At 46.6% G+C, this 23,300-nt stretch overlaps 1 long non-coding RNA gene across 2 annotated transcripts in view; it reads left to right on the forward strand.

The window, feature by feature from the left end:
* The window catches only part of LOC118012532, a 101,134-nt gene that overhangs the window by 15,448 nt on the left and 62,386 nt on the right, over nt 1–23,300 (forward strand). For both annotated transcript variants that reach the window (XR_004679737.1, XR_004679738.1), the window contains exon 2: nt 12,210–13,299. This is a non-coding gene — a long non-coding RNA (uncharacterized LOC118012532). The remainder of the gene's footprint in view (nt 1–12,209; nt 13,300–23,300) is intronic.

The raw sequence follows: 23,300 nt of genomic DNA on the forward strand, positions 1-23,300 counted from the left end.
CATCCCTCCATGACCAGGGACCTGAGTCTGGGAGCTTCCCCGTCCCAGTGGCTCCCAGAAGCTCTCCTGAGATGAGCTCAGGCTTCGCCAGTTCCTATTTCTTCATCATTTGATTTACAAGACACATTGCCTATGATCTGGAGGTCTCTGGGCATGGGCATCTAAACAGAAAAGAGCCATTAAGATTCGATCAAACCTGCTGGGTAAAGTTCCAAGTGTGCAGTGAGCCGGGGGCCTGGAGACAGGAACTTCCCATGAAGCAGCACGGCCAGCCCCAACCAGGTGCTGACAGACTGTAGTCCTCGCTTTGATTCTCCCCTCAGAACCATGGGGCAAGATCCCATTGCCATTGTTACCGTTAGGGATAATTCAGCTTTTGTTTCTTTTCTGTGGAACTTGACAACTCTCCTTTAAGATGATTCAAGTAAATCCCTTATTTTAAAGCCCGTGCTCTTTCAAAAGAGAGGAAAGAAATGCAGATGGTCCGCACAGGTTATGGGGCAGCCTCTGGAGTCCACACACCTGCCCGCAAACCCCACATCTGCTGCTGAGAAGCAGGGGAGCATGTGAATCTCTGAAGCTTTGGCTTCTTCGTCTGTAAACTGGGATAATAGCATTCTCTACGTTAGGCTCAAGGTAAGCAACAAAACACCTAGCAAGGGCCAGGCACACAGCGCACAAGAGGTGTTGTCCATCACTATACGGATTGGCCCCACAGGAAGTGAGTTAAAAGTGAACTCCAGAGGCAGAGTGCCCGGGGTCCTAATCCAGACTCTGCCATTTGCCGGCTGCGTGATTTTGTCATTACTGAACCTCCCCGTGCCTCAGTTTACCCCTCTGGGAAATAGGAATGATAATGGTCTCCACATCAGGTAGTTGTTGTGAGAGTTAAATAGTTAATATGCACCAAGTGCTATTTAAAGTCTGGCACATAGTAAGTACAGGAAAAATACTGGCTTTTGAAAGGATTGTTAATGACAAACACCCAACTGAAGGAGTCCAAAATAGCAAAATTAAGGAAATATATATACACGCATATGACCAACCTCAATGGAAGTAGATAGAAGGCAATGTCAGAAAACAAATTCTATACACAGAAAAATAGAATCGATAAATACACTGAAGTGAAGTAAGCACACACACACCCACTACTGAAAATGCAAGCTTCTGGTGAGCACCGGAGGGATAGGAGACACCTCAGTGAGATCAGCAGCAGGGAGCACGGGGCTTTCCGAAACCGAGGCTGGAAGTGCCTGTGGTTGGAGGTGGGCCCAGCGCAGCCAGTAGCCGATGGAGGCCTTGCTGGAAGAAGGCCCGCGTCGGAGACGTGCACCCTGCCTCTACGTGGGGCCGCTTCTACCTCTCCCCGCCTGGATACCAGCCACCTGGGGCCAGCTATTCTGCCCCAGCCCAGAGCTCTCTTTGTCATCACTGGTCTCTGGGTGGGTCTCTGAGAAGAGACCTAAGGTTGGCACTGTCTTCTGCAGGAGACCTGCCTCAGACCTTTTCCCCCCTCGCCTCAAGGGGCCCAGACCACCCAGCTTCTCAGCCAGCTTCCCGCCTTGCCAGCCCACCCATCGACCATCTTCAGCCTTAAGACCCGACCTGAAAAATGATGGAAGGGATTTTCGTCCTCCTCATGCAGTCCATCTTCTGGGTGACCCCTGCACCGAAGACTTTGAGAAATGGATGTGAATCAGTAAACATGAATTCGTGCCCGATACTCACAAAATATTGGGCTGGTGTGGTAATATGTTAGGGGGTGTATTTATATATTATATATATTTATATAATTGACTTCCTGCTGCTTTCCAAGAGCTCAAAAGGGTGAAAGGGAGAAACAGTCCAGCTTTGGGGTGCGACCAAATATAAGTCAATACAGTAATCAGTGGAGTGTTCGCCAAATCTAAGGGTTTGCCCCTGGCAGGGAGTGCCCTGAGCAGACCAGGAAGGGAAGAGACGGGGCCCTACTAATGGGGAGAAAGGAACCTCTTTGAAGGACCTAAGACCTGGTAGGTTGGAGATACAGGTGAGAGAGCACAGGGGAACCTGCATGCACAGGGGGTATCCAGCACTCCTCTTACCCTGCTCTGGGTCATAAAGTGTGAAGTGCTCATTCCTTTAGTCTTTACAACATCCCTGTGTGGAAAGCACCACGATCAGGGCCGTATCATAAATGGGGAGACCTAAGCCCAGAGGAGAAGCCGGCCCGTGGTCTCACAGTTGCCAAGCACAAGTGTGGGGCTCAGATCTGTGTCCTTGACCTCCTGGCTGAGCTGCCAGGTGAGATGGTGTGTGTATTCGGAGTCTGCACTTACTAGCAGCCTGTTTCTTTGGCCTTAAAATGGAAGTAATAATACTACCCCTTGGGGTTTGGGGGCCTAAATGAGATAAGGTAGGTAAAGTCTCTGGTTTATTTTACTTTTTTTTAAGATTTTATTTATTTATTTGACAGAGAGAGAGGCGGCAAGAGAGGGAACACAAGCAGGGGGCATGGAAGAGGGAGAAGCAGGCTCTCCACTTAGCAAGGAGCCTAATGCGGGGCTTCATTCCAGGACCCTGGGGATCATGACCTGAGCCGAAGGCAGACCCTTAATGACTGAACCACCCAGGAACCCAGGCACCCGAGTCTCCGTTTTATAGTAGGTGCTCAGATGTCCCTGGCCATCCCCTCCTCAGTCCCCTCGAAACTACCTTGAGCTTTATGCACTGATCCTTTACTTCATAGCACGTGTGGTCACCATTTCTGGAACGTCCATCAGATTTCCAGGTCTTTGCTTGGTTTGCACAGGTTTCTTCTACCTGGGATGCCTTTTCCTTCCTTTTCCAGGCTTCCAAAACTGGGAAGCCTCCAAGTCCCCATTTAGGTAACAGTTAGCCTGTGAAACCTTTGTTCCCTCCAGCTCTAAGAAGCTTTTCTTCCCTCTGGTCCCCTGGGGTCTTCTGTGTGGGCTGCTTCAGAGCACCCTGGGTCTCAGCTTTGCCACCCAGAAAAGGGGACGATGATAGTCTCCCTATTGGAGCTGTGCAAGGTATGTTACACTTGACAGAGCACAAGAAGCTCCTAATAAGTGGTATCCATTATTCTATTCTCATTATTACTTGACAAACTCTTGCTCATAGTATTGTTTCCATTGAATCTGGTTTCTTTTCCTTCTTAAATGAGGGATCAGGGCAGGGATATTGTTAAATAATGCTTTGGTTTTTTTCCACAATGCCTGGCACAGAGCCTAGAATGTAAGAGGTGCTCAGTGAATGACAATCGACTGAAGGGAACAAATATCAAGCTAGAGATCACACAGTGGGGGAGATTGACCTGGATTCAAAGGAATGAGGCTCTGTTCACACCTGCTATGTGCTAAGTGCTTACAGTCTGCAAAGCCTCGTGCTAAGTGCTCTAGTGTATGGGAAGAAACTCTGGGATTGCTGTCTGGGCCCAGGGATTAGCCTTCTGGTTGGGACTAAGCTAGAGGGTCCAGCACACGGTTTTTCAGCAATTCCAGAAGCACTGGGGCCACCCTTGGGAAAGCTGTGAATGAGGTCCGGCAGAATAGAAGTCCTATGGCTACATGGATATTCTCTTTTTCATCTACTGCTAGATGTCCTATATCCAGCCAAGTGTCATGGGGCCACTCAAAGCACACCATGGGTTCAATGAATGAAATGTGGAAATCATCCTAAGGAGGAGGAGAGAAATGCTGTGGATTGCTGGGGAAAAAAGAGAAAGGTGTTTTATAGGTAGACAGAAACAGAAGTAAAAAAAAAAACGCCCCAAACAAAACAAAACAAAAAAAAACAACTATGAAGGGAGGACGACTAGCAGAAGTTTTGCTGGCAAAATATTGGGGACAAACTGTATATCCAACAATAAAAAAGTAGTTATGCAAATTATGACACTCCACTCAATGTAATTATTTAGGGGCATTAAAAATTAAGTTTGCAAAGACCTTATAACAAGATAGGATTGATAGTGACAAATGCAATGATAGAAAATCACACAGCAGACTATTAGAAACCTCTTTCTTTAAATCCTAGGTTTATGCATGATTGTTTTCTTTTCTCTATGTTCTATTTTTCTGGGTTTCTCAAAACTTCTATGACCATGAACAATTTTTAATATGGAAAAACAATGAAATTATAAACTTGAATTATATAACAGATCTACATTAATTAAAGTATTTTCTAGATATAAGCAGACTCCTGGAGTTTATATTCACAAACTCTAGTGCAATGTGCATAAATATCCTTTCCCTTTCCTGATTTTGATGATTGAGAATATACTGAATATGATTTGCATACACCATATTTTAGGGTGAGCATGTGTGAATCTCTTGCTATGTCCTATAACTTGAGATGATCACATATGTTTATATCCTTATGATATGTACATATACATATATATACGTATATATACACACACACATGCTGGATCAGAACATAGTTGCGGTGGAGAAAGATGGACAGATGGCTAGACTGGTGGGTAATATAATAGGATAGACCCCTAGTGTGTGCTGGCAAGTTCAAAGGTGTGTTACAGACTGAAAAAGGGAAGACGTTCTAGCAAAAACACATCCTGTCTTGAAATGGACTCAAAGTTTGAGAAGAAATTGGACAACAGAGACTATTTGTGGTTTCTTTCCTTCCCATCTCTCTCTCTCTTTCACACACGCACACACACACACACACCCTCCCCTCCTCTCCCTCCCCATCTCCTCCTCTCTGACTGATGTATGAGTTGTCCGGCCCTGAGGCAGCTGCAGCTGAAGAACACTGTCCCTGGGCATTTTGCCCGCTAGAAAGAGGCAACCAGGGCTTTGGAGAAATGTGTCTGACAATGACAAAAGCCCAAAGTGGTCAAAACCGGCTGAGTTTTTGAGAGAAAAGATCTATTTTTTAGACCTGTCTGGGCGGGGCTGTGTTTTGAAAATAATTATTTAAGATTGAGTGTAATCCGTTTAATGTGCAAGGAAGTTACTAATTTCAGAGAGAAATAAAGATCCTCAGAACCCAGATTCCTCTGAGCTCTACCTCAACCTTAGCCTGGGGTGATCACTAACTCCTTTGGTGAGAAGATAATTTTATTTTAATTCTCATGCAATGGCTGAGAAACTTCCATACAAATGCCAGCTATCAATCTTTATGAGTAAATTATTGTCCTCACAATTTGGGTGTGGTACAGGAGAGGATGACATACTTTAGGAGCTATAAACCTTCTTGGATATAATTTTCTTCCTAGGCTATTATAAACATAACAACCTTTTTTTTTTTTAATAGCTTAAGCTATTGAAAGAGAAAAAGAAAAGATTTCAGCAACAGTGCAGATACCGCTTTACTTTTTTGTTCCATCCTAGAAAGAAAAATGACTTTCCCCCCACACTTTAAAATGTGAATGAATTAATTTGACTTTGAAATTCTCCTGACACTCCTTGAGGTAACTGGAGCCACATGTGGTCAAATCGGATTTGGCAAGCAAGACTTTTCCAAGCCTTTTTTTTTTTTTTCTTTTTTCTTTGTTGCCTTCTCTTGGAGCAGACTAGCTTGCAAGGACCCCCTGCCCCCCCAACTCACTGGAGAAACACTTCTCCAACAGATAAGACACCCAAGCCTGAAATCCAAGCCATGACTTCAATGGGGGGAATGAAATACTTGAGGGTTTCAGGGCTCTTGGCCTTTGGATTCTAAGAAGGCGATAACTTCCCAGAATTCAAAAGGACAGTGGTCAGATGCTTCCTGTCTTTTATTTACCTGATAAGGAACTTAAAGTTAAGGGGCTCAAATAAACTGCCAGAGTCACCCATGGTTGGGGACAGGGCTGGGACCAGAACCCAGGGTTGTGGGCTGGACCCCCGCCTGGGGGTGGGGGGGCCCCACAGTTGCTCCTCTGGCATCCACAGCAAGCCCCAGCCCCGCTCACCATGGACGCCCCAGTGGTACCTACCCCAGAGGGTCGTTTGAAGGCGAAGTGAGCCAGTTCGGGCAAAGCGTCAACAGCAGTGCCCGGGACAGTGTTCCTTCTTATTGGTTTAACTGGAAGAATGGTCCTCAAAACAGGAGAAAGCCAGCCAGAGGCATTCGGCACTGACCTCCCAGGCAAGGATGCAGACACCAGCGTAGTCACTGATCACGTGCGAAATCTGCAACAAGCAAGCGTTCAAGTCCCTCGCCCTTTCTTTAGATTTTTACCAGTCATTGAGGCCAGCATTTTTGAAAGCAAGGCTTTGGAATTTGAGTTGTTTGCGTTGAAAATACTTAAGTGTTGTCCCGCATCTTTCTGTGAGGAAAAAGAAACTGGGCTGGTTCAGGAGGTTTGGTGCCTTTGTCACAAATAAAGAAGGCAGTTGCTTCCTGTGTTAAAGCCAAGTTTAATTTAGAGAATCCTTTGGGGTTTTTTTTTTTTCCTAAAGAAGCTGGGTACGGTTGTATATAACCAACAACTCTTTCAGTCTCCTGTGTGAAGCTGCACTTCTATGCCTTGTGTCCTCTGTAAAAAAGATGCAAGGATCCATCCTTCTTTCCTATGCATGTTTGAATGGTTTTATGTAATTTGTTGTTTCCAAAGAAAACCGCTTGGTGAAATGAGAGAGGTGTTTGTGTTCCCCTCCAGACTCCTCCAAAATCTGCACTTTACGCCAGCACCTGGACTGCCTGCTAAGTTTCTGGAAAGTTGTCGGCTCCTCCCCACTTCCCAAAGTCCCATAATTAGCTCCTCTCCTATTCCCAAAGTCCCACAATTAGCTCCCCCCAACTTCCCATAATTAGCCCCGCCCTCCTTCCAACGCCGGGACGCCACAAAGGTGCCCTCGGGCTCCAGGCACTGATGGTCTTGCTGCAAGGGTCCAGGAGCCACAGGGCCCGGAGGAAGTACTTCAAGTTCAGGGGCACCCGTGAGGAGACTGGAAGGGCAGCTTCGGCCCGTGGGACACAGTGGGTCTCTGGGAATAGGCGCCACGACGCTCCCCGACCCAGGGGGCTCCATTGCTCTGTCTGCCGGGTGGGTAAAGCTGCTTCTTGCAAGAAAAACTAGCCCCTGCACCTGGCCTGCCGGGCTACTTGACAATAAACACTGCTGTTATGGAGGGCATCCTTTGCACTTGACACTGGGTTAAGTGCCATCCACCAAGCATCCCTTTGAATCCCCCGCAGTACCCCTCAGAGGCCATCCTCACCCCCGTGTCCCAGGTGCAGGCTGAGCAAGGTGAAGCACTCAGCCCAAGTTCACACAGCCAGCGAGGGGCAGCGTCCCCATCCTTGGTGATTCAGGACAGCAGAGCGGTCCCCTAATGTCTCCTGTTTTCCTCCTTAACGAGAGAGAGAGGTTCCGTGTGGGTTGCTGTCGTGCCTGGGACCTGTCAGCATCTGCCTCCGCGGCTTTCAATAGAATGGATGGTTCACCCGTTAGATAAAGGATTGTATTTGATCTTATTTTCTTGGATTCTCAGTATCAATCCTGCCTAGCACCTTCTTTGCATTCGTGACAGCCTCGAGATGTGAGCATAAAGCTCTTTGGTCTCAGACGCTGTTTTCTGCTTGTGTTTTCCCCAAGTTTGCCTCAGCCTGGGGATTTAAGAGGATGAAGCCATTTTCTCCTCAACTCCATTGGATTGTATTTAGGCAAAATGAAAATATGCAAATCCTCTCCCTTCAGGCTTGCTCTCATTTAAAACTCAGACTCCCAAGTCTGGAGCTGAAGCAAGAGGTTGGGAAGAAATAATCCCTCCCTCACACCCGCCAGGCCATGAGCGCCTAAGTCCTGTCCGGTCCAAACTTTCCACCAGCCGTCGTGGAGGCCCCGATGGGTTTGCCAATGGTTTCCTGAAATCTCCTAGGACTTCTGTCCCATAAATACACCAGACACAGCTTCCTTTTCGGGTGCCTCCCTCTTGGTAAGGGTTAGTTTGGGGCCCATAACCTAGAAATTGTTTCCTCTTAAATAAATCATTGTGTCTTGGCTTTTGACCCTGCACCCATTCATCAAAACCGGTTCCTTTCCTCAGCTTCTTCAGTGAAGTTCCCACCCAAACCAGTTCCCCTGTGAGTGGAATTCCCAGTTTACGGGTTACTTTGATGTTAGTCTTGAGTGTTCTCTTCCCCACTAGTGATGTGCGGTAGACTGGGTGAGGGTTACGTGGGGGAGCCCTTCCAGCCTCAAATGAAGGGTGGATTTTTGTTTTTGTTTTTTTTTTTCCGGGGAATTCTGACACACTGGGTGTTTGATAAGGCTACTCTCTACAATTTCTACCCTGATATACCAAGCTGGCTTAGGCTCCATCCTCACGGCGTGCCCCTGAATCCCATGTTCGATCTATTTTTTAAACCCTTATCCCAAGGGAAGCAAGTACTCAATTTTCTCTCTTATTTTCCAAATGCAGTCAGGTCATTAGATTTGACTTAATGAAGAATAGTTGGTGGGAACAAGCCAGGCTCTGAAACACCAAGGAAAGAGTTGAGGGCTCTGAGGGGGTGGGGGGGAAAGAGGTGGCAGAGAATCGAATATATGCAAGTAAGCACTTTTCCCATTTCACATTAAACAGTTTGATGCCATTTTTTAAAAGAAGGAAAGAAATATTTTAGATATTCTAAGCAGAATGCTTAAACCACAAATTCTGTAAAAAATGAACAGCATAAACTATTAGCGCTGTATGCGTCATGAACACCTTCGGCGAGACAATCAGACACGAACACCAGCAGCACCTCCGAGCCATCCGTCTGCACAGCGCTCGACTTCTGCAATTTCCTAAGATTAATGCCTCCGCTGTTTTAAGATGATGAAAGTACAGCTGAGACGAATCTCCGTATTTTTCACCAGTGATTTAATAAAGGCCAGCTCAGAATAAATATGGAAAGGCTACTCCGAAAGCTTTTTTAGCTTTGTGCTGAAATGTGTTGGAACTTTCTTCCACAAATTGATTGTATCCCAAGTTCTGATTTGTCCAAGCACGGAAGGAAGATGTTTACTAAGTCGTGGACTCGAAACATCCCACGTGACACGCTGAGGTTTAACAGGGAGTTTAGAGAAAGGTGCTTCCTTGGGCAAAGCCAGGGGCCGGGGATGGTGAAGTTGACCCTACTTTTTTCTGGCCCGAAATGGGTACCAAGAGAGATGGAGGACAGAAGGAATCTGAGTTCTGGATTTTGCTGTCCCCCAGCTCAGGCTTCTCAAAAAAGTGCTTATGCCCATATGATGTCACACTTTGGGTTTATTTTTGTGCCTCAGGATGTCTTAAACACATGCAATCGATAAGTAGCGAGACAGGCAGATGGATATACACATGGACAGTCAGAGGGGCAGATAGATAAACACACTTCAAGATATTATAGGTAACTACTTCCTAAAGTAGTCAAAATCCTAAGGGACAAGGCTGACTATAATTTTAGAGGATCTATTTAAATCTTATATTCATGAGTAAGAAAAGTTTTTTTTTTTTTTCATTTTTGATGAGTGGGAGAGGAGGGCAAGCAAGAGAACAAATGAGGAGGAACGGATTTATTAATATTTCTTTGGGCCCCTGTTCTCAGCAACTGGCTCCTTAGTATGTCAGCTAACCCCTTCCAGAGTTCCTGATTAGCCTGTGCACGCGCGCGTGTGGGTGCGTGTGATTGTCATTGGTCTGCAGCCCACTTTCCGGCATGTCAGGGAAAACCGGGGTCCGTTTGCAGGATTTGGCAGGGGCCGGCAGGGTTGGCTCCTCTGAGGTTGGGGAAGCGCCCCCCCCCCCCCCCCCCGCCGCCCCGCCTTCCAACGCTGCAGCGGGGCGGCTGTGTTTGCCCGGGCCTACCCCCCCTGCTCTGGGCCCTGCTGACTTTAATTACTCCCTCCTTGGCCAAATTCACAGGTGGCTTCCCTGGGAGGAGGCGGTTACCTCTCCCCAAACCCCCGGCTGCTCATTTCCTCAGTGGATTAGCAGGGCCACGATGAAACAGAAGCTTGTGGCTTCTCCATTCTTTACACAACCTGGTGTTAGAGGTTGACCTTTCACCCCTGGAGATTCGGAGGATTAAGGCCGCTTTTAAGTCCCGCTCTGGTAACTAATCCACCACTTTCACTGGATGTTATGTAAGCACTTCCTGACTTACCCTTTAAATCCTGTAAACATAATAAAACAGAGTTTAACCTTTACCTTTGGATTTCCCCACTATCTTTTGCGCTGTCGAATCAACTGGACGGATCCAGGAACAGAAAGCTAATAAGTGATAGCCTGATTTTTTTTTTTTTTTTTTTGCCCTGGGACATGTAACAAAACATTACAATCTTTAATATATTCAGGTCAAATAGTTGTGGGGGAGCACCAAAAGCTTCAGGCTGGGCAAATAATGTTTCTCTCCCCTTTAACTGCATATATTTTCCCACAAAACAATGAAGCAGATGGTATTGGGTGTTTCCTCCCCTCCCCCTTTTCAACAAATTAGAACCAATAAGGTCCAAATGATAGCTGGAAAAATGGGCTTTTGAGACGGTTTGCAGTAATACAGATTTTCACCGCTCCTGTCTCAAGTCCGCAGCCTCCTGAGAGTGTCCCGAGAGGCCCGCTTTTGCAGACTTCCCGCTTTTAAGCATGAATATTATTAGCTAGCCCCGATTTCTAGGCCCAAAGAGCAAATCCAAAATTGTTTTGGACAAACATAAAATGCATTCATCCTTCTCATTTTCTGTTCGCCCTTCGACTGGTCAGATGCCTTTCCCGAATGTTGTTTCTTAGGGACTGAGTTACAGAATTGAAGGGACTGTGTCTAAAGAGGTCCCATTTGGTAGCAGATTGTCACCAGGCTCCCGGTTAATGAGGCCCAAGCCTTCGACACATCATTATTGTCACCGTGAAGTCGATGTCAACCACTAGAGCTCCTGAGCTGGCCACCTTCATAACGTTCCTTACTGGTGAAAGAGAAGATTCTGGATTAGACTAATTCTTGTTGTTGTTGTTGTTCCTGTTTTTGCCACTAAGAGAATCTAGCAGACTTATCTGGGCAGCAGCTGGGGGTGAGAGGAAAGTGGTCAGACACTAGACTGCCAGCCAAGCAATGGGACGGCTTGGGACCAGCCAGCCTGTGTCCCCATGCATGTCACCAACCGTAATTGGCCCTCAATTTCCCCATCTTCATATGGTGATAACGTCCCTGACTCCTTCCTCTGGATCGCCAAAGGAAAAATTGCATGCAGTGCTTTCATATTGAGCGAATACATGGTTGAATGTTCACAGAAAGATTATGATTGGCTGGATGACAGACTATAAAGAAAGGAACTCCCTGTATCATTAGAAACTCTAGTAATTGAATTAAATACAGAGAAGACAGCTCTTTCAGCTGTCCAATGGGCTATACAAATTTATCTCCTCTTTAGGCCACGTGGTCCTCAGATAAATCCAGAGGGTCTGAAATCTTCCATGCGTCCCCAGCCCCACATTGCTACCTTGCTGGGCCCTGCACTAGGTAGGGATGCAGCTGATTAATTTAATCCACGCCACAGCTCTGTGTTGTAGGTGTTAATAGCGTTTGCACCCCGGGGACACTTAAATTCAGAGAGGTTAGTATGCAGCTGAGATGCACACCCAGATCTGCCTGAGCCCTGCCTCAGCACACAGATGAGCCCGTGTAGACATGGCACGTTGCGCCTTTGTACCTCTTTCTCATTTCAACTTCTCCAGTCCTTCCGGCTTCCCAAGCAAGCCTCAGAGTTGCTTTCATTTGAGAGTTGAGATAATGAGGAGCCGTAAACGTAAAATGTGATTTATTGTAGTGTATGGATATTTCGAAATATTCCCTAGAGAAAATGTGAAGTGCCCCAGGGTGGGGTGAGAAGTAGGAATCAAAGGGTTTGTTGGCCCAAGCAAGTGAGGAATCGCTGGATTTGGGGAGGGTGGCAGGGGGGACTTCCCTGGGATTTCCTTAGCTTCTCCACTCTTCTGGGCCCCTGGAGACACCCTGCAGGAGGGGAACTTGGCCTTCTCTGCCTATGAGGGACAGTCCTTCCCCAGGTCCTCCAGGATGGAGGTCATGCGAGCTGAAGGCTGAGTCACAGTCCGGCAGCCTGCTTCTCCTCCACGCCCCTTACCACAGACCTTCCCATGGCTGGAGAATTAATGGGCATCTGAACACTTAAGAAATGCTTCTGGACAAGGAACATGTGTAATTTGTGTCTTGTGGTAAATGCTTTTTCAATGAGCCTCTGCAGAAGTGTAATGTCCTGTTTGTGACAAACGTGTCCTTTCTTGCAGGTAGATGTGTCACCGCTCGGCTCTCATGCGAAGCCCTCACACATAAGGACAGACGCTAGGATGTGCTCATGGGTCTACGCACATGCCACGCATTATAGCTGAGGGAGGAAGGCCCAGCAGCACCTTCCTTGGCATTCGCTACCTGTCCCTGAGGTGATGAGGAGCTGGAGAGAAGGCGACATGTGTGCCAGAGTGAAGATGCTCCAAAGCAGGCTGGATCCACATCTAGCTCTGCTTGGGGACATCAGGCTTCCCAGCGGTCAGGTTCCCCCAGTGTGCCCACTCCTTCACACACTCAGCCCCTTTGCCTTCTCTCCCCCAACAAAGTTCACCAAGTCCAGTTCTTCCTGGGTCCTGCCAGGTGGAAAGGGGAGAATCCAGGGGAGTCTCTTCATCTGTGAAACGAGAAGATCAATACCTGACCCACCTAGTTCTCAAAATTTTTTTGAAGGTCACAGGTGATGATGGGAGTGATAGAATTTTTAAACTGCAATCCAAATAGAAAATTCTGATCGAATGTAAGTTCCATGAAGATGGGAAATATACATGTGGTGATTTATCTTCACAAACTGGAAGTGAGAGCTCAGGGTAAGAGAGGAGGCAGAAAAGGCACTGAAAATAAAAAGTCACGCATGCTAAAAATATCTAATATAAGGTCAATGGATAAAGAGAGAAACTTCCCGACAAGTTCTTACAGCCCATAAGTATTCAATTTTTAATCTTTAAACAACTTGAAATTCTTCCTCTTTTTTGTTTTTTTGCATTTAATTGAACCGTACATCAACAAATATTTATTGAGGGCTCACTATGTACTGGACACGGGGGTTAGAAAAGTTAAGAAGTGGTAAGGTAGTCCTCCCTTATGGAGCTTAGATCCCTGAGCAAGATGAGCCATAGCGACCAACGTCTCTCGTATGGCAGGTCCAGCCCAGCCCCTTCTCCCGGAGGCGCTGGGACCGTGGAGCATCAGTGGTGCTCTTGGACTTGGGAGCCGGCTTCTATGAAGACATACATCTCTGACACGCAAGCCGTCCTCTGCATCTCAAGAAGCTGTTGCCGTGGGAAGTAGAAGACGAAGGGAATAACAGAGGTATGCCTGTTGTCTCCCTGTCTGCTCATTTAGCTGAAAAGCAGGAAGCTGCCATGATTCTAATTCACTTTCTTTTCTGGTTCCTGAACCCACATGGTTGATTTTATATCATTAGAATCCACATGTGAGGTGCCTCCACATCTTTATTGTGTACTGTTAGTGCTGAAAAGCGGCAAGGCCGTGTGGACACAAAGGCTCTGGGGTCAGAAAGACCTGGTGCATTTCTCGCCCCTGCCTTCTAGAGTGGATAAGTTACCTTATACTTCTTTAGGCCTTTATTTGCTCAGCCATGAAGTCGATGAAATGACATCCACGTGGTAGGGCTCTCATGCAGGTTTGACCTATGGAAAGCCCTTTACCTTGTTTCATATAGAGGCTTAGTGAACAGGAACATTTGTTATTGTGGCAACTCGAAATTCTTAGTGATAGCTCAGAGTTACCAAGAAAAGCTTAAATAATATTTTGGATCTGCTTCCAAAAGACAAAGATGTAGATTTCTAGCCAAAGGGAACTGTAATGACATGTATGTCGAAGGATAGCTGGTCCATTGAGGTGACAAAGAACATGGACCTTGGAGTCAGGCAAAGCCAGGTCCAAATCCAGGCCCTTCATTCCAGCTGTGAGTCACCAGACATGTGACCAAACATGGAGAAGTCTTAATTCCTTCGCCTATTAAAAAAAGTGGGGTTGATTGTAAAGATCAGATTAAAAGACATCATGTTAATAAGATGCTTGGCACATAATAGGAATGTAGTCATGCTCACTGTTATTTTTCGCTGGAAAATTCAATCGTATTGAGCATCCCAATCTCAGCATCACCCATGGTATATTAATAATCAGAATGATAGCAATAATTAATAATCATATCATTTATCACCTAGGGGATGATCAGCAAAGAGACTTAACCCCCCCCCCAAAAAAAACCCTCAGTGTTAAGAGGACATTTTTTTCCTAAAAATTTTTAAAATTGCTAGCAACAGATGCATTTGCTAGATTTCATGCCATAAATAACCATAACCACTTAGAATTGTAGTTACATGGCTTCCTTGTAGCTCACACTTATCAATCAGTAGGGGTTGCTTAGGCCAAACGGTTCCCAAATACAGTGGCAATGAAGAAAAGAATCAGAGTAGATGTATTTTATGGTGTAAGACCCTTTTCAAATTGAAGTGTGAAAACAATCAATACAACCAGGTGCCTAACTATCCCGAGTCCACATAGAGCAATTACTGAAATAACAGAAAAAAATCAAAAAGAGCCTTCCTACCAAGGTAATTCTGGAAAGGCAGAGTAGCACCTTGTAAACCTTCTGTTTCCATAGCTCCCCAACAAACAAGGGCTTTGGACTCATGTGAAAACTGCATGATCTACAGCCAAAACACTCAGTGTGAAGGTGACATTTCTAGAAGGAAAAGTAACTTAGTTGGGGTATTGAGTTTCTAGATAATTCTTTCTGTGCTAAACACGTTTAATATTTTGTGGGTAAAAAATGACCCTCTTTTAACATCCATCTTGCCTTCTAGATATCAAGTAAGTAGGATTAGTGTTTAAGTTTTCTTTTTTTTTTTTTTTTGAATGAGGTGAGGATTCCTTGATTCAGTGTGTAAAACAGATGAACAGAAGTTACTCTAGTTGGTGCTGGAGTTCCTTCTCTTCACTGCCCTCCCCCTTCACCTGAGGGACCCCATGGAAACTCAGAGGAACCCTAGCACTCAAGAGAAACTATCAGAAATTACTTCCTCTTCTCATCCAGCTCTAATCATCTAGTTATTTTAGTCTTACACTAAAAAAAAAATCCTCCCCAGTCAGAAATTTCCCATGTTTGGAGGACACATTTAGAGGATCAGGACTGCTAGAGAAATTTTTGAAGTTTCTAATAAGGGGAAGCCAGCTCCCAAAGTGCTAGAGACAGGGACATGAATGACATTTCTGATGACAGAGAGCACATCATAAGCAAATGGCCCTTGGGAGATCCAGAGGGATGAGGGCTGGTCCATAGTAGGGGCTACGAGCCATGTCCCTCTGTAGTGTTCGCTCTTCAGACTCATATAATGCCCAAGGGGAAGAGACCTCAACTTGTTAGTCCTGGAATATTCAGTGAGTAATAGAAGAGTCAGTTTGGGGATGCTTGAGAAGGTGGCAGGTCCATCCCATGGTGGGCAGACAGTTCTGTCCCATTATCTTAAGACTTCCAGGGAGGAGCTTCTATGACACCCCTTGCTTACTATTACGGGATTTTATCACCTCCACGACTGAGAAGCCCCATTTTGTCAGCTAACATAAACCTTTCATGGAGGAATCAGTGCCCATTTTTGTCTAAGAGACAATTAGGAATTGCTGATGACTATTCTCAACACCTTTGAGCTTTCTCAAGTCCCATATCTTCGGTTTATTTTTTCCGTGGTGTGGAAATTGCAAGTGACTTCAAGCTACAGACATTGTGAATTAATTTCCTATGCCTGCCCCTGGGGTCCTGGGAGGAAATGGGTGCACCTGCCCCAAATCAAATGAATAATTCATATCGCATCTGGGTCTAAAAGGTGATAGGCAGCATAGAAATGGAGAAACAGCTGCAAACAAGATTAGGGATGCCCCCCCTTCCCTCCCAAAAAACGCTAAGGCAGAAAGGTAAACTTCAGGTGATTGCACTGGTACTTATTCTCCTGAGCTTTGTGAGCTCGGGGGTTCTGGCATGCGTATTCCTCTGAAAGCGCTGGCTGGGGCGTTCAGAGGACAAGGAAGGCAAAAGAAGACAAGGCTCAGGGACTGGCTATGTTCTGCATATTAGGGGGAGATCACCCAGCACTGGGGCCTGTCGAGTGTGCCTCTGGGTACTCAAACATCTGTGGACAAGTGTGTCTCCCTCCAGCTGGGAAGACGGCATTGTTAAGGAGAGGCAGGTATTTCACTGTGGCCATATGTGGGAGAGGACCCCAATCTGCTGTTGTGTCACTATGGGAGATCGTTTTTGCAAAGGCGCCCTAATATACACTCCATCCCATGTATTTTCTTTAATGTGACACTGACACTGATCTTTGAGAAGTGGGGTCTATGTTTTCGTCCTTGAACCTGGATGGACATTTGTAATTGCTTCAGTCAATCAAATAGGATAAATGTGGTGCTGTGTGGCCTTCGAGGAAGGTCACAAAGGCGTGGCTCCCACGTGGCCCTTTCTCTCTCTGGATGCTTCCTCATGGGATCCAACCACCATGTTGTAAGGCAGCCCTGGCCACATGGAGAGGCCACACAAAAGTGCTCCAACTAAACAACCCCAGCAGACAGCCCAGATCAACCTCCAGACACGTGAGTGAGCGGGCCTGCAGATGAATCCAGCCCCCGAACTTCAAGTCTTCAGCTGAAGCCACAGACATTGTAGAGCAGAGACAAACCATTTCCACTATGCCTGGCCCACAGAGACGGTGAGAGATAGTGATTATTGTTGTTTGAAGGCACTACGATTTGGAACTCAGCCCCCTTGGGCAAATTATTTGCCTCTTTTTGGCTGCAATGTCTGTATTCTCTAAAGAGTCTGCTCTCAACGATTCTGAGGTAAAACAAACAAGATAACAGATATACAGGGCCTTCTGTCTAGTATGTGGTGTGTAAAAGGGAGCTAATGTAACGTGGGGGGCTGAGACAGCCAGGACACCCCCTTTGGGCATCTTTGCATATCTCCTGGGGCCAGTTACGCTTATGGTGGCACCAAGCACACAACACCTGCTGTCATCCTGGACACCCTTGTTTGTCCACCATTTGCCCTGCTCAGGCCTCCACCCCCGAGTTAGATGGGGAGCTCCTTGTGGGCTCAGCCTCAACACTCCGGGCACATAGAAGGCACGTAGCAAATACCAGTAATCCTGTTCGTTTTTTAAACTCAAGGCTGTTGCCGATCCCACAGAGGTAATGTGTGTTGGGGGAGCAGGTGGGGTTAGAGAAGGAAGAGGTGGAGTTCCCTTCCTCCTTTCTGTGCTGATGATTGATTCTCTCTAGTCTTTCCAGACTCACCTGTAGGTCCCATCTCTTTGAAAGCTCCTGGAACCTCCCTCTCAGTTCCTGTATGCTTCTAGGGGAACCCATGTTTCCTTCTATCATACCACCAGATTGTCTCTATTATCTACCACTCCCCAGTAGACCATAAGCAAGATAAAGTGTTCTATAGCCATATCACCAATTATCTGTCTGTGGCACAGAGCAGGTGCTCAAAAAATACGGACAGATGAATAACACATGAATGAATGAACAAATGAATTTAGGACACCAGACTGGGTTCACTTGCCACTTGCTGGCACAGTGACCTTGGGTAAGTCTACTTATTTTGGGGGGGGGGTTGCTGTTCTCATTTTCATATGTGCAAAGTGTTTACTTTGCACATACCAAGGGCCAAATGAGATCGTATATGTGAAAGCGCTTGCAAAATGGCACAGTGTTGTTCAAATAGGCAAATCATCATTTGTTTACTCTGTATAGAAGAGAGCGAAGGTTGGCGAGAAGGGGATGGGCGATGGAGGTGGGTCAGCAAGGGACAGAAGAGCATCACCATCACTGACAAAAGCAGTAACAAAAATCACCGTATAGCAGCTCGCACTGAGCACGGATTATATTCCAGGCACTCTCTGAATGCACGGACCTTTCATCTCCTCGATGACACAAGCAGCTTGGTACTACTGTTTGCACCTTCCACTTTGCAGCTGAGGAAACTGAGGCACACACGGGTTGAGGCACACACTTTCCAATGCTGCAGAACTGGTAAGGCATGGAGCTGGCATTTGAACTTGGGCCTTTTGGCCTTAGAGTCTGCACTTCTGACCACACAGCATTAAGCTGTCTCTTCAAACTCACCTACACAGGAAGGAGGAAATCCCATCCCACCTACCGGGAGGCCCAGATGCCTCCAGACCCTGTAGACTGGGTTAAAACATACCAGTAAGGAGATATCTTGAGGGGGCTTTATGACAAGCTGGAAAGGACTTATCTAAGATATCTTCCTCCCTGGGTAACCGCTGGCTGGAATGCTGCCATTAGAACTTTGACTTCTGTGGCCTGCCCTTCGGAGGACCCGCTGAGTCTCGATGTTCCCAGGGTGAGAGCTCACAGCTGTTTAGTAAGAATTAGTTCTCAGACTTTCCAGCTTCCTCCCTTTACGCCACCCCCACCTCTCAAGTAACTGGCTTCATTCCCTCATCATCTCTCACACAGGCCCTTTCTTGTCCCTGTGTTTTTGTCAATCCATTCACTTTGTCAGGGATGCACCTCCCCCCAATGTTTGCCGTTTTAAATCTCACCCTACCTAAGATTTAGCTCAAGAAGTAACTTCTCTAAGAAGTTTTCTCATATTTCACCAGAGGGACCTCATTCCTCTCATATAAGGTTTGTTAGAAGAACTACACTTTTTAGCAAATAGTAAATTACCCACTGAAGTGAAAGACTTGTCTTCTCAGGAGAGATCCTTCTTCCATGTGGCTCTTCCCTCATCAAATCCAAACACCCTTTCTTAGAATAAATAAGCTTACAGGCTGATTTCCAGAGCATGTATAACCCCTCTGATAACCTTTTCAAAATTAGTTGACTCCATCCGCCAGGTAACTTTACCCTCACTTCTTTTAATCCCACATTAACCTAGGATGGCGTCTGAAGTTATTTTGGCCCTTGATTTAGACAACTGCTCTCTTATAAAGACTTGCCTCTCTTAGCTTCTCAAAACACATCTGAATAGGGACATAATAGTTATTAAATGTAGCCCCTCAACAGAGAAATGTTGAAAATAAAGTGCAGGTTGGACCACTGTGGAAACTGTTATATGACATATTTGGTGTAAAATACAGCTGAACTAACAAGAGGCTATAGAAAGATAACACTTTGGCAACAAAGAGAAAATTTCTGCTGTCTCTGGATTGGAGGGCATTTTGTAGAAATGGCGATTAGTCAGTCTAGAAAGTATCACAGTCAACAGTTGCTCATCAGCACAGTGGAGGAAGGAAGAAAATCCAAGAATAATTCTCTGGTGCTCTGAGCTACACCTCATGATCTGGTGGCCACAACCCATCAGTCAACAGACATTTATTTAGCACCTGTGGTGTGTTCAGCACCAGGTTGAACACTGAGAACCAGTTTGACATCCCAGTCCGCTCAGATAACAGTTGTGGGAGGCTGTGTGCCATCCAGGCCACAGGGAGGGAGACCCAGGAGGGTGTGGAGCAGTGGAAAAAAACAGGCTGGAATTACAAGGGAGCCACATGTAATCCATAAACAGGAAAATCCTCTCCTGCAGAACCGAGAGTTGACTGCCTAGGTGCAGACCAGGCCAAGCCAGTCAAGACCTGCCTTGCGCTGTGGGGAGGGTGGGACATGAGCAAGCGCAGCTCAAGCCCTCAGTTCTGTCCTCATCTCTGCTCAAGGGCAGCACCGCATCCTCCCATCCAGGCGCGGAAAGCAGGGCTGGAGGGGCAGCCGTAGGTTCTCCTTCATTCCTTGTCTGGCTGGACAGATAATGGGGAGATGCTGAAGGAATTGTTCCCAGGGTTTGTGATGACACTGTCCACATTGGACCGTCCCCAGTGGAGGTGGAGAGTGGCTGGCCAAGGGTCCCAGGAGCGTGCTTTGTGGTGCGTCCCAGGCTCCATAAGTTTCCCACAAAGCTGCCTGTTAATGCGCTTCTGCTTGGGGAAAGTGCCCTGGAGCTCAGGCTCATGCCCGGTGGTGCCTAAGCAGCTGGCCTTCCCTCTCTGCCTGAATTGGTGATTTCAACTCTGACGACCCATTAGAATATCCTGGGGAGATTTAAAAATAGACCCATGCCTGGGCCCACTGGAGATCAAATGAACCTGACCCCCTGGGGGTATGGCCTGGACATGAGAATGTTTGGAAGCTCTCTGGGCAATGTTAATATGCAGCCAGGGTTGAGGACTGATTATTAAGGGCACTCTTTGGGCTAATTAATCTCTTATGGTCTGTCTTTGAAAATTACCCCCCACCCCACCCCCCCGAATCCCTATTCAAAATCCCTCTGGAGGCGGGCCCACTTGTCCGGAGCCCAGGGTCACAGCCCCCCCTGCTGCCGGGTGGGAGCACTGCCACACACAGATTCCACCCCCGCAAGGATCTGGGTGTTTCTGGGTTGCCTGGAGACCCCTCCCCAGGCCAGGAGCTAACATCAGTGGGCTTCCTGCCCTGTCGCTGTGCTGCTTCATCGACATTCCCACCAGTCCTCCTCAGTCCTGTGAAGAGTCACCCCACTGAACGCACGAGAAAACTGAGGCCCAGAGAGAGAAGGAGCTCGGGAATTGCTTTCTTCTATGTTTCTCCTCAGAGCCCCAAGCCTGGGTGTCCCGAGTGTTTCCTCAGCTGGAACATTTCCTGCCTCCCAGGTCTCCTCAGAGATCTTGCTCATCCCAATTCAGAGAGCCCCACCCCTACTGGCAGCCCTCCCCATGGCCTGCTCCATCCCCCCACACCTAGACAGCCACTTGGCATCTTTGATCCTCCATGCCTGCTGGCTGAGAAGCTGCTGACCCATGGCGTCGCCTGGGGTCTGTAGGATGTAGCAAGCACCTGAGGCCCAGCCTTCTCTTGGTCCAGGGAGAACAAACATCCCACAGGAGGAGCCACTTCCTTGGGCAGTTAAAATCCAAACTTGACAGGACATGAAACCATGGCTGCTCAAAAGCCCAGAAGGTGTTCTGATGCACTCCCCATCACGCTCACACAGGCAGCAACCCTGTATGAGGGCTCTGAGTGTTCCCATTTAAGCTGTGGAGTGAAATCCTGCAGTCATGGGAATCATTCACTCACTTTACTGACCATGCAAATCAAGGGAGGAATGGTCCAGAATTCGAAACTACCACTTTCTTGCTCTGTGGCCCTGATATGTAACAAATGGAGCCTTTGTGTCCTGATCTGTAAAATGGGATCATAATGGCCTTTTCCTCACTAAACTTCTGTGAGGTCTTAATGAGGTAATAAAAGTGCATTTTGTGCAGCGCCTGGCATGCAGTAGGCACATAATAAATGTTGCTTGTTGTCTTCACCTTGCTCTTCTTGCCTGTAGCCCTTCCCCCCTTCCCTTTTGTCCCCCACCCTCACCCCACCAATAACGTAGCTGTTACTTAAAACCAAACTCAAAAGCTTTGCCTCCTCTCAGAATGTTGTGGAGTTAGTTGGGCCTCTGAACGGTTTCGGCACCATGAGCCCACATGTCCCTGCCTAGGTCAGCGTAGACTTCACAGCCCCTGCCTGGATCCACCACCGACTGTCTCTCCACAGACTCTCGGCCACCATCTCTTCCACACTCCAGCCTGCGGCTGGGCCAGTCTTGCAATGCTGATCTTGTGACTATGCAGCTGAAAACACTTTTGTGGTGCCTTGATGCCTCTGGGGGTGAAGCCCAAGCTGCCGGCCCACCATGCTTGTTGTCTCCACGGGGCTTGGTCCTTGCTGGCCTAGCCGGAGCCCTCCATCCCCACCACGGCCGATAAGCTTCTCAGCTTTTAGGAACAGCTGTCCCTCTTCTTAGAAGGGCACCTACCTGACGCCCACCACCACCCCACTGTGGACCTACACAACACAGCAGCGTATTTACTGAGTGAGTCAGCTCCACAGATCTCTTCTGGGAAGCCTTTCCTCACATACCACACCCCGAGCAAACAGACCACATCCTGCGTTTGTATCTTTCAATAGACTTTGATCCCTGCCACTGCATCTGAACAATTAGTTCTGTTACTTACTTCTTATACATCTGCCGCCATCTTGACAAGGGAGACATCTGAATGAAAATTAGCAACAGCAACAACAAAACAGCTCACCTTTATTGTTTGCCAGTGCCAGGCACCATTCAAGGCACTTCAATACCTATTATTAACTCACTTAATCTTCATGACACAGTGAAGAAGTTTCTCTTATTAACCCATTTTACAGATGTCAAAACCAAGGCACAAAGACATTAATAACAATTCCAAGATCAAGCAATTAGTAGGTAGTTTATGCTCAGAGTTTAACACAGTGCTGGTGTATAGTAGGTGCTAGGTAAGTTCTGTGGGGCTGAAATATATCGTTTGTGGTTGAAGCATGCCAAATTCAGTTGCGTTAGAGGCCGGCCTCTCCCGCCCTGGTTAAGGCTCTTCACCTTCTGGTCATTAGCTTGTATTCCAGGCTGAGGCCACATGGTGTGGGACTCAAGCGGGTGCCCGGCTAGCACGCATTCCCCCTCCAGCTTCTCAGTTGGTTGTTCTGTGAATTCATAACACACAAATATTTTATGACTGCATTTATTCTTCATAACAATATGAATGAGCAACTGAATAAAAGCTGAATCCCTTGTGAAGCCAGAGGAAGAGTGATTAAATTATAATCATCCTGGATTAATTAATCTATAATATTTGCTCTTTATATGAAAGAAGAAAATCAGCCTTCAACATAAAGGTTATGTACTCCTGAGGTCTGTGTCTTAATAAAGGAAAGGCTTGGGGAAAAAACTTGACAAGCCCCCAAGATACGACATGTTGTAAATGTAGACAGAAGGTTATTACTGATATAAAATATATTCAGTGTAATTATCAGCCACAACAAATAATCAGAGCAATGATAATGAATAATTAACATTTTTATATTCCTATAGTAATGTGTCTAATAGATAAGTGCACAACATTGAATTAATTTATTGTGCTATAGTGCTTTTAGTAATGAAAATTGCCTAATCAAAACATCTCTTCCACGGTATTGCCAGATATTGGCAGAAATCACTGATAAGGTTTGTTTCTTTGTCTTCAGATCTCATTGTAGTAGAGATGCTATGAAATATTTAGAAAAACCTAAGTTGAGAAATTGCAGGAAGAATAAACTCAAGGCAAGCTATAGATCTCAGTTAAGGGGAAATAAATTTAAAGACATCACTTTCCATCCTTGGCGTTAAGGGTTAATAAGGGTGTAGGAAGCAGTCGTGTCTGCCTGAGAAAAAAAAGGCTATACACAGGAGAAGGGGTCTTATGAGTCAGATTCACAAAGGTCTT

Source organism: Mirounga leonina, unplaced genomic scaffold (genome assembly GCF_011800145.1).
Source record: "Mirounga leonina isolate KUSES-001 unplaced genomic scaffold, KU_Mleo_1.0 Mir_151, whole genome shotgun sequence".
Classification (NCBI taxonomy): domain Eukaryota; kingdom Metazoa; phylum Chordata; class Mammalia; order Carnivora; family Phocidae; genus Mirounga; species Mirounga leonina.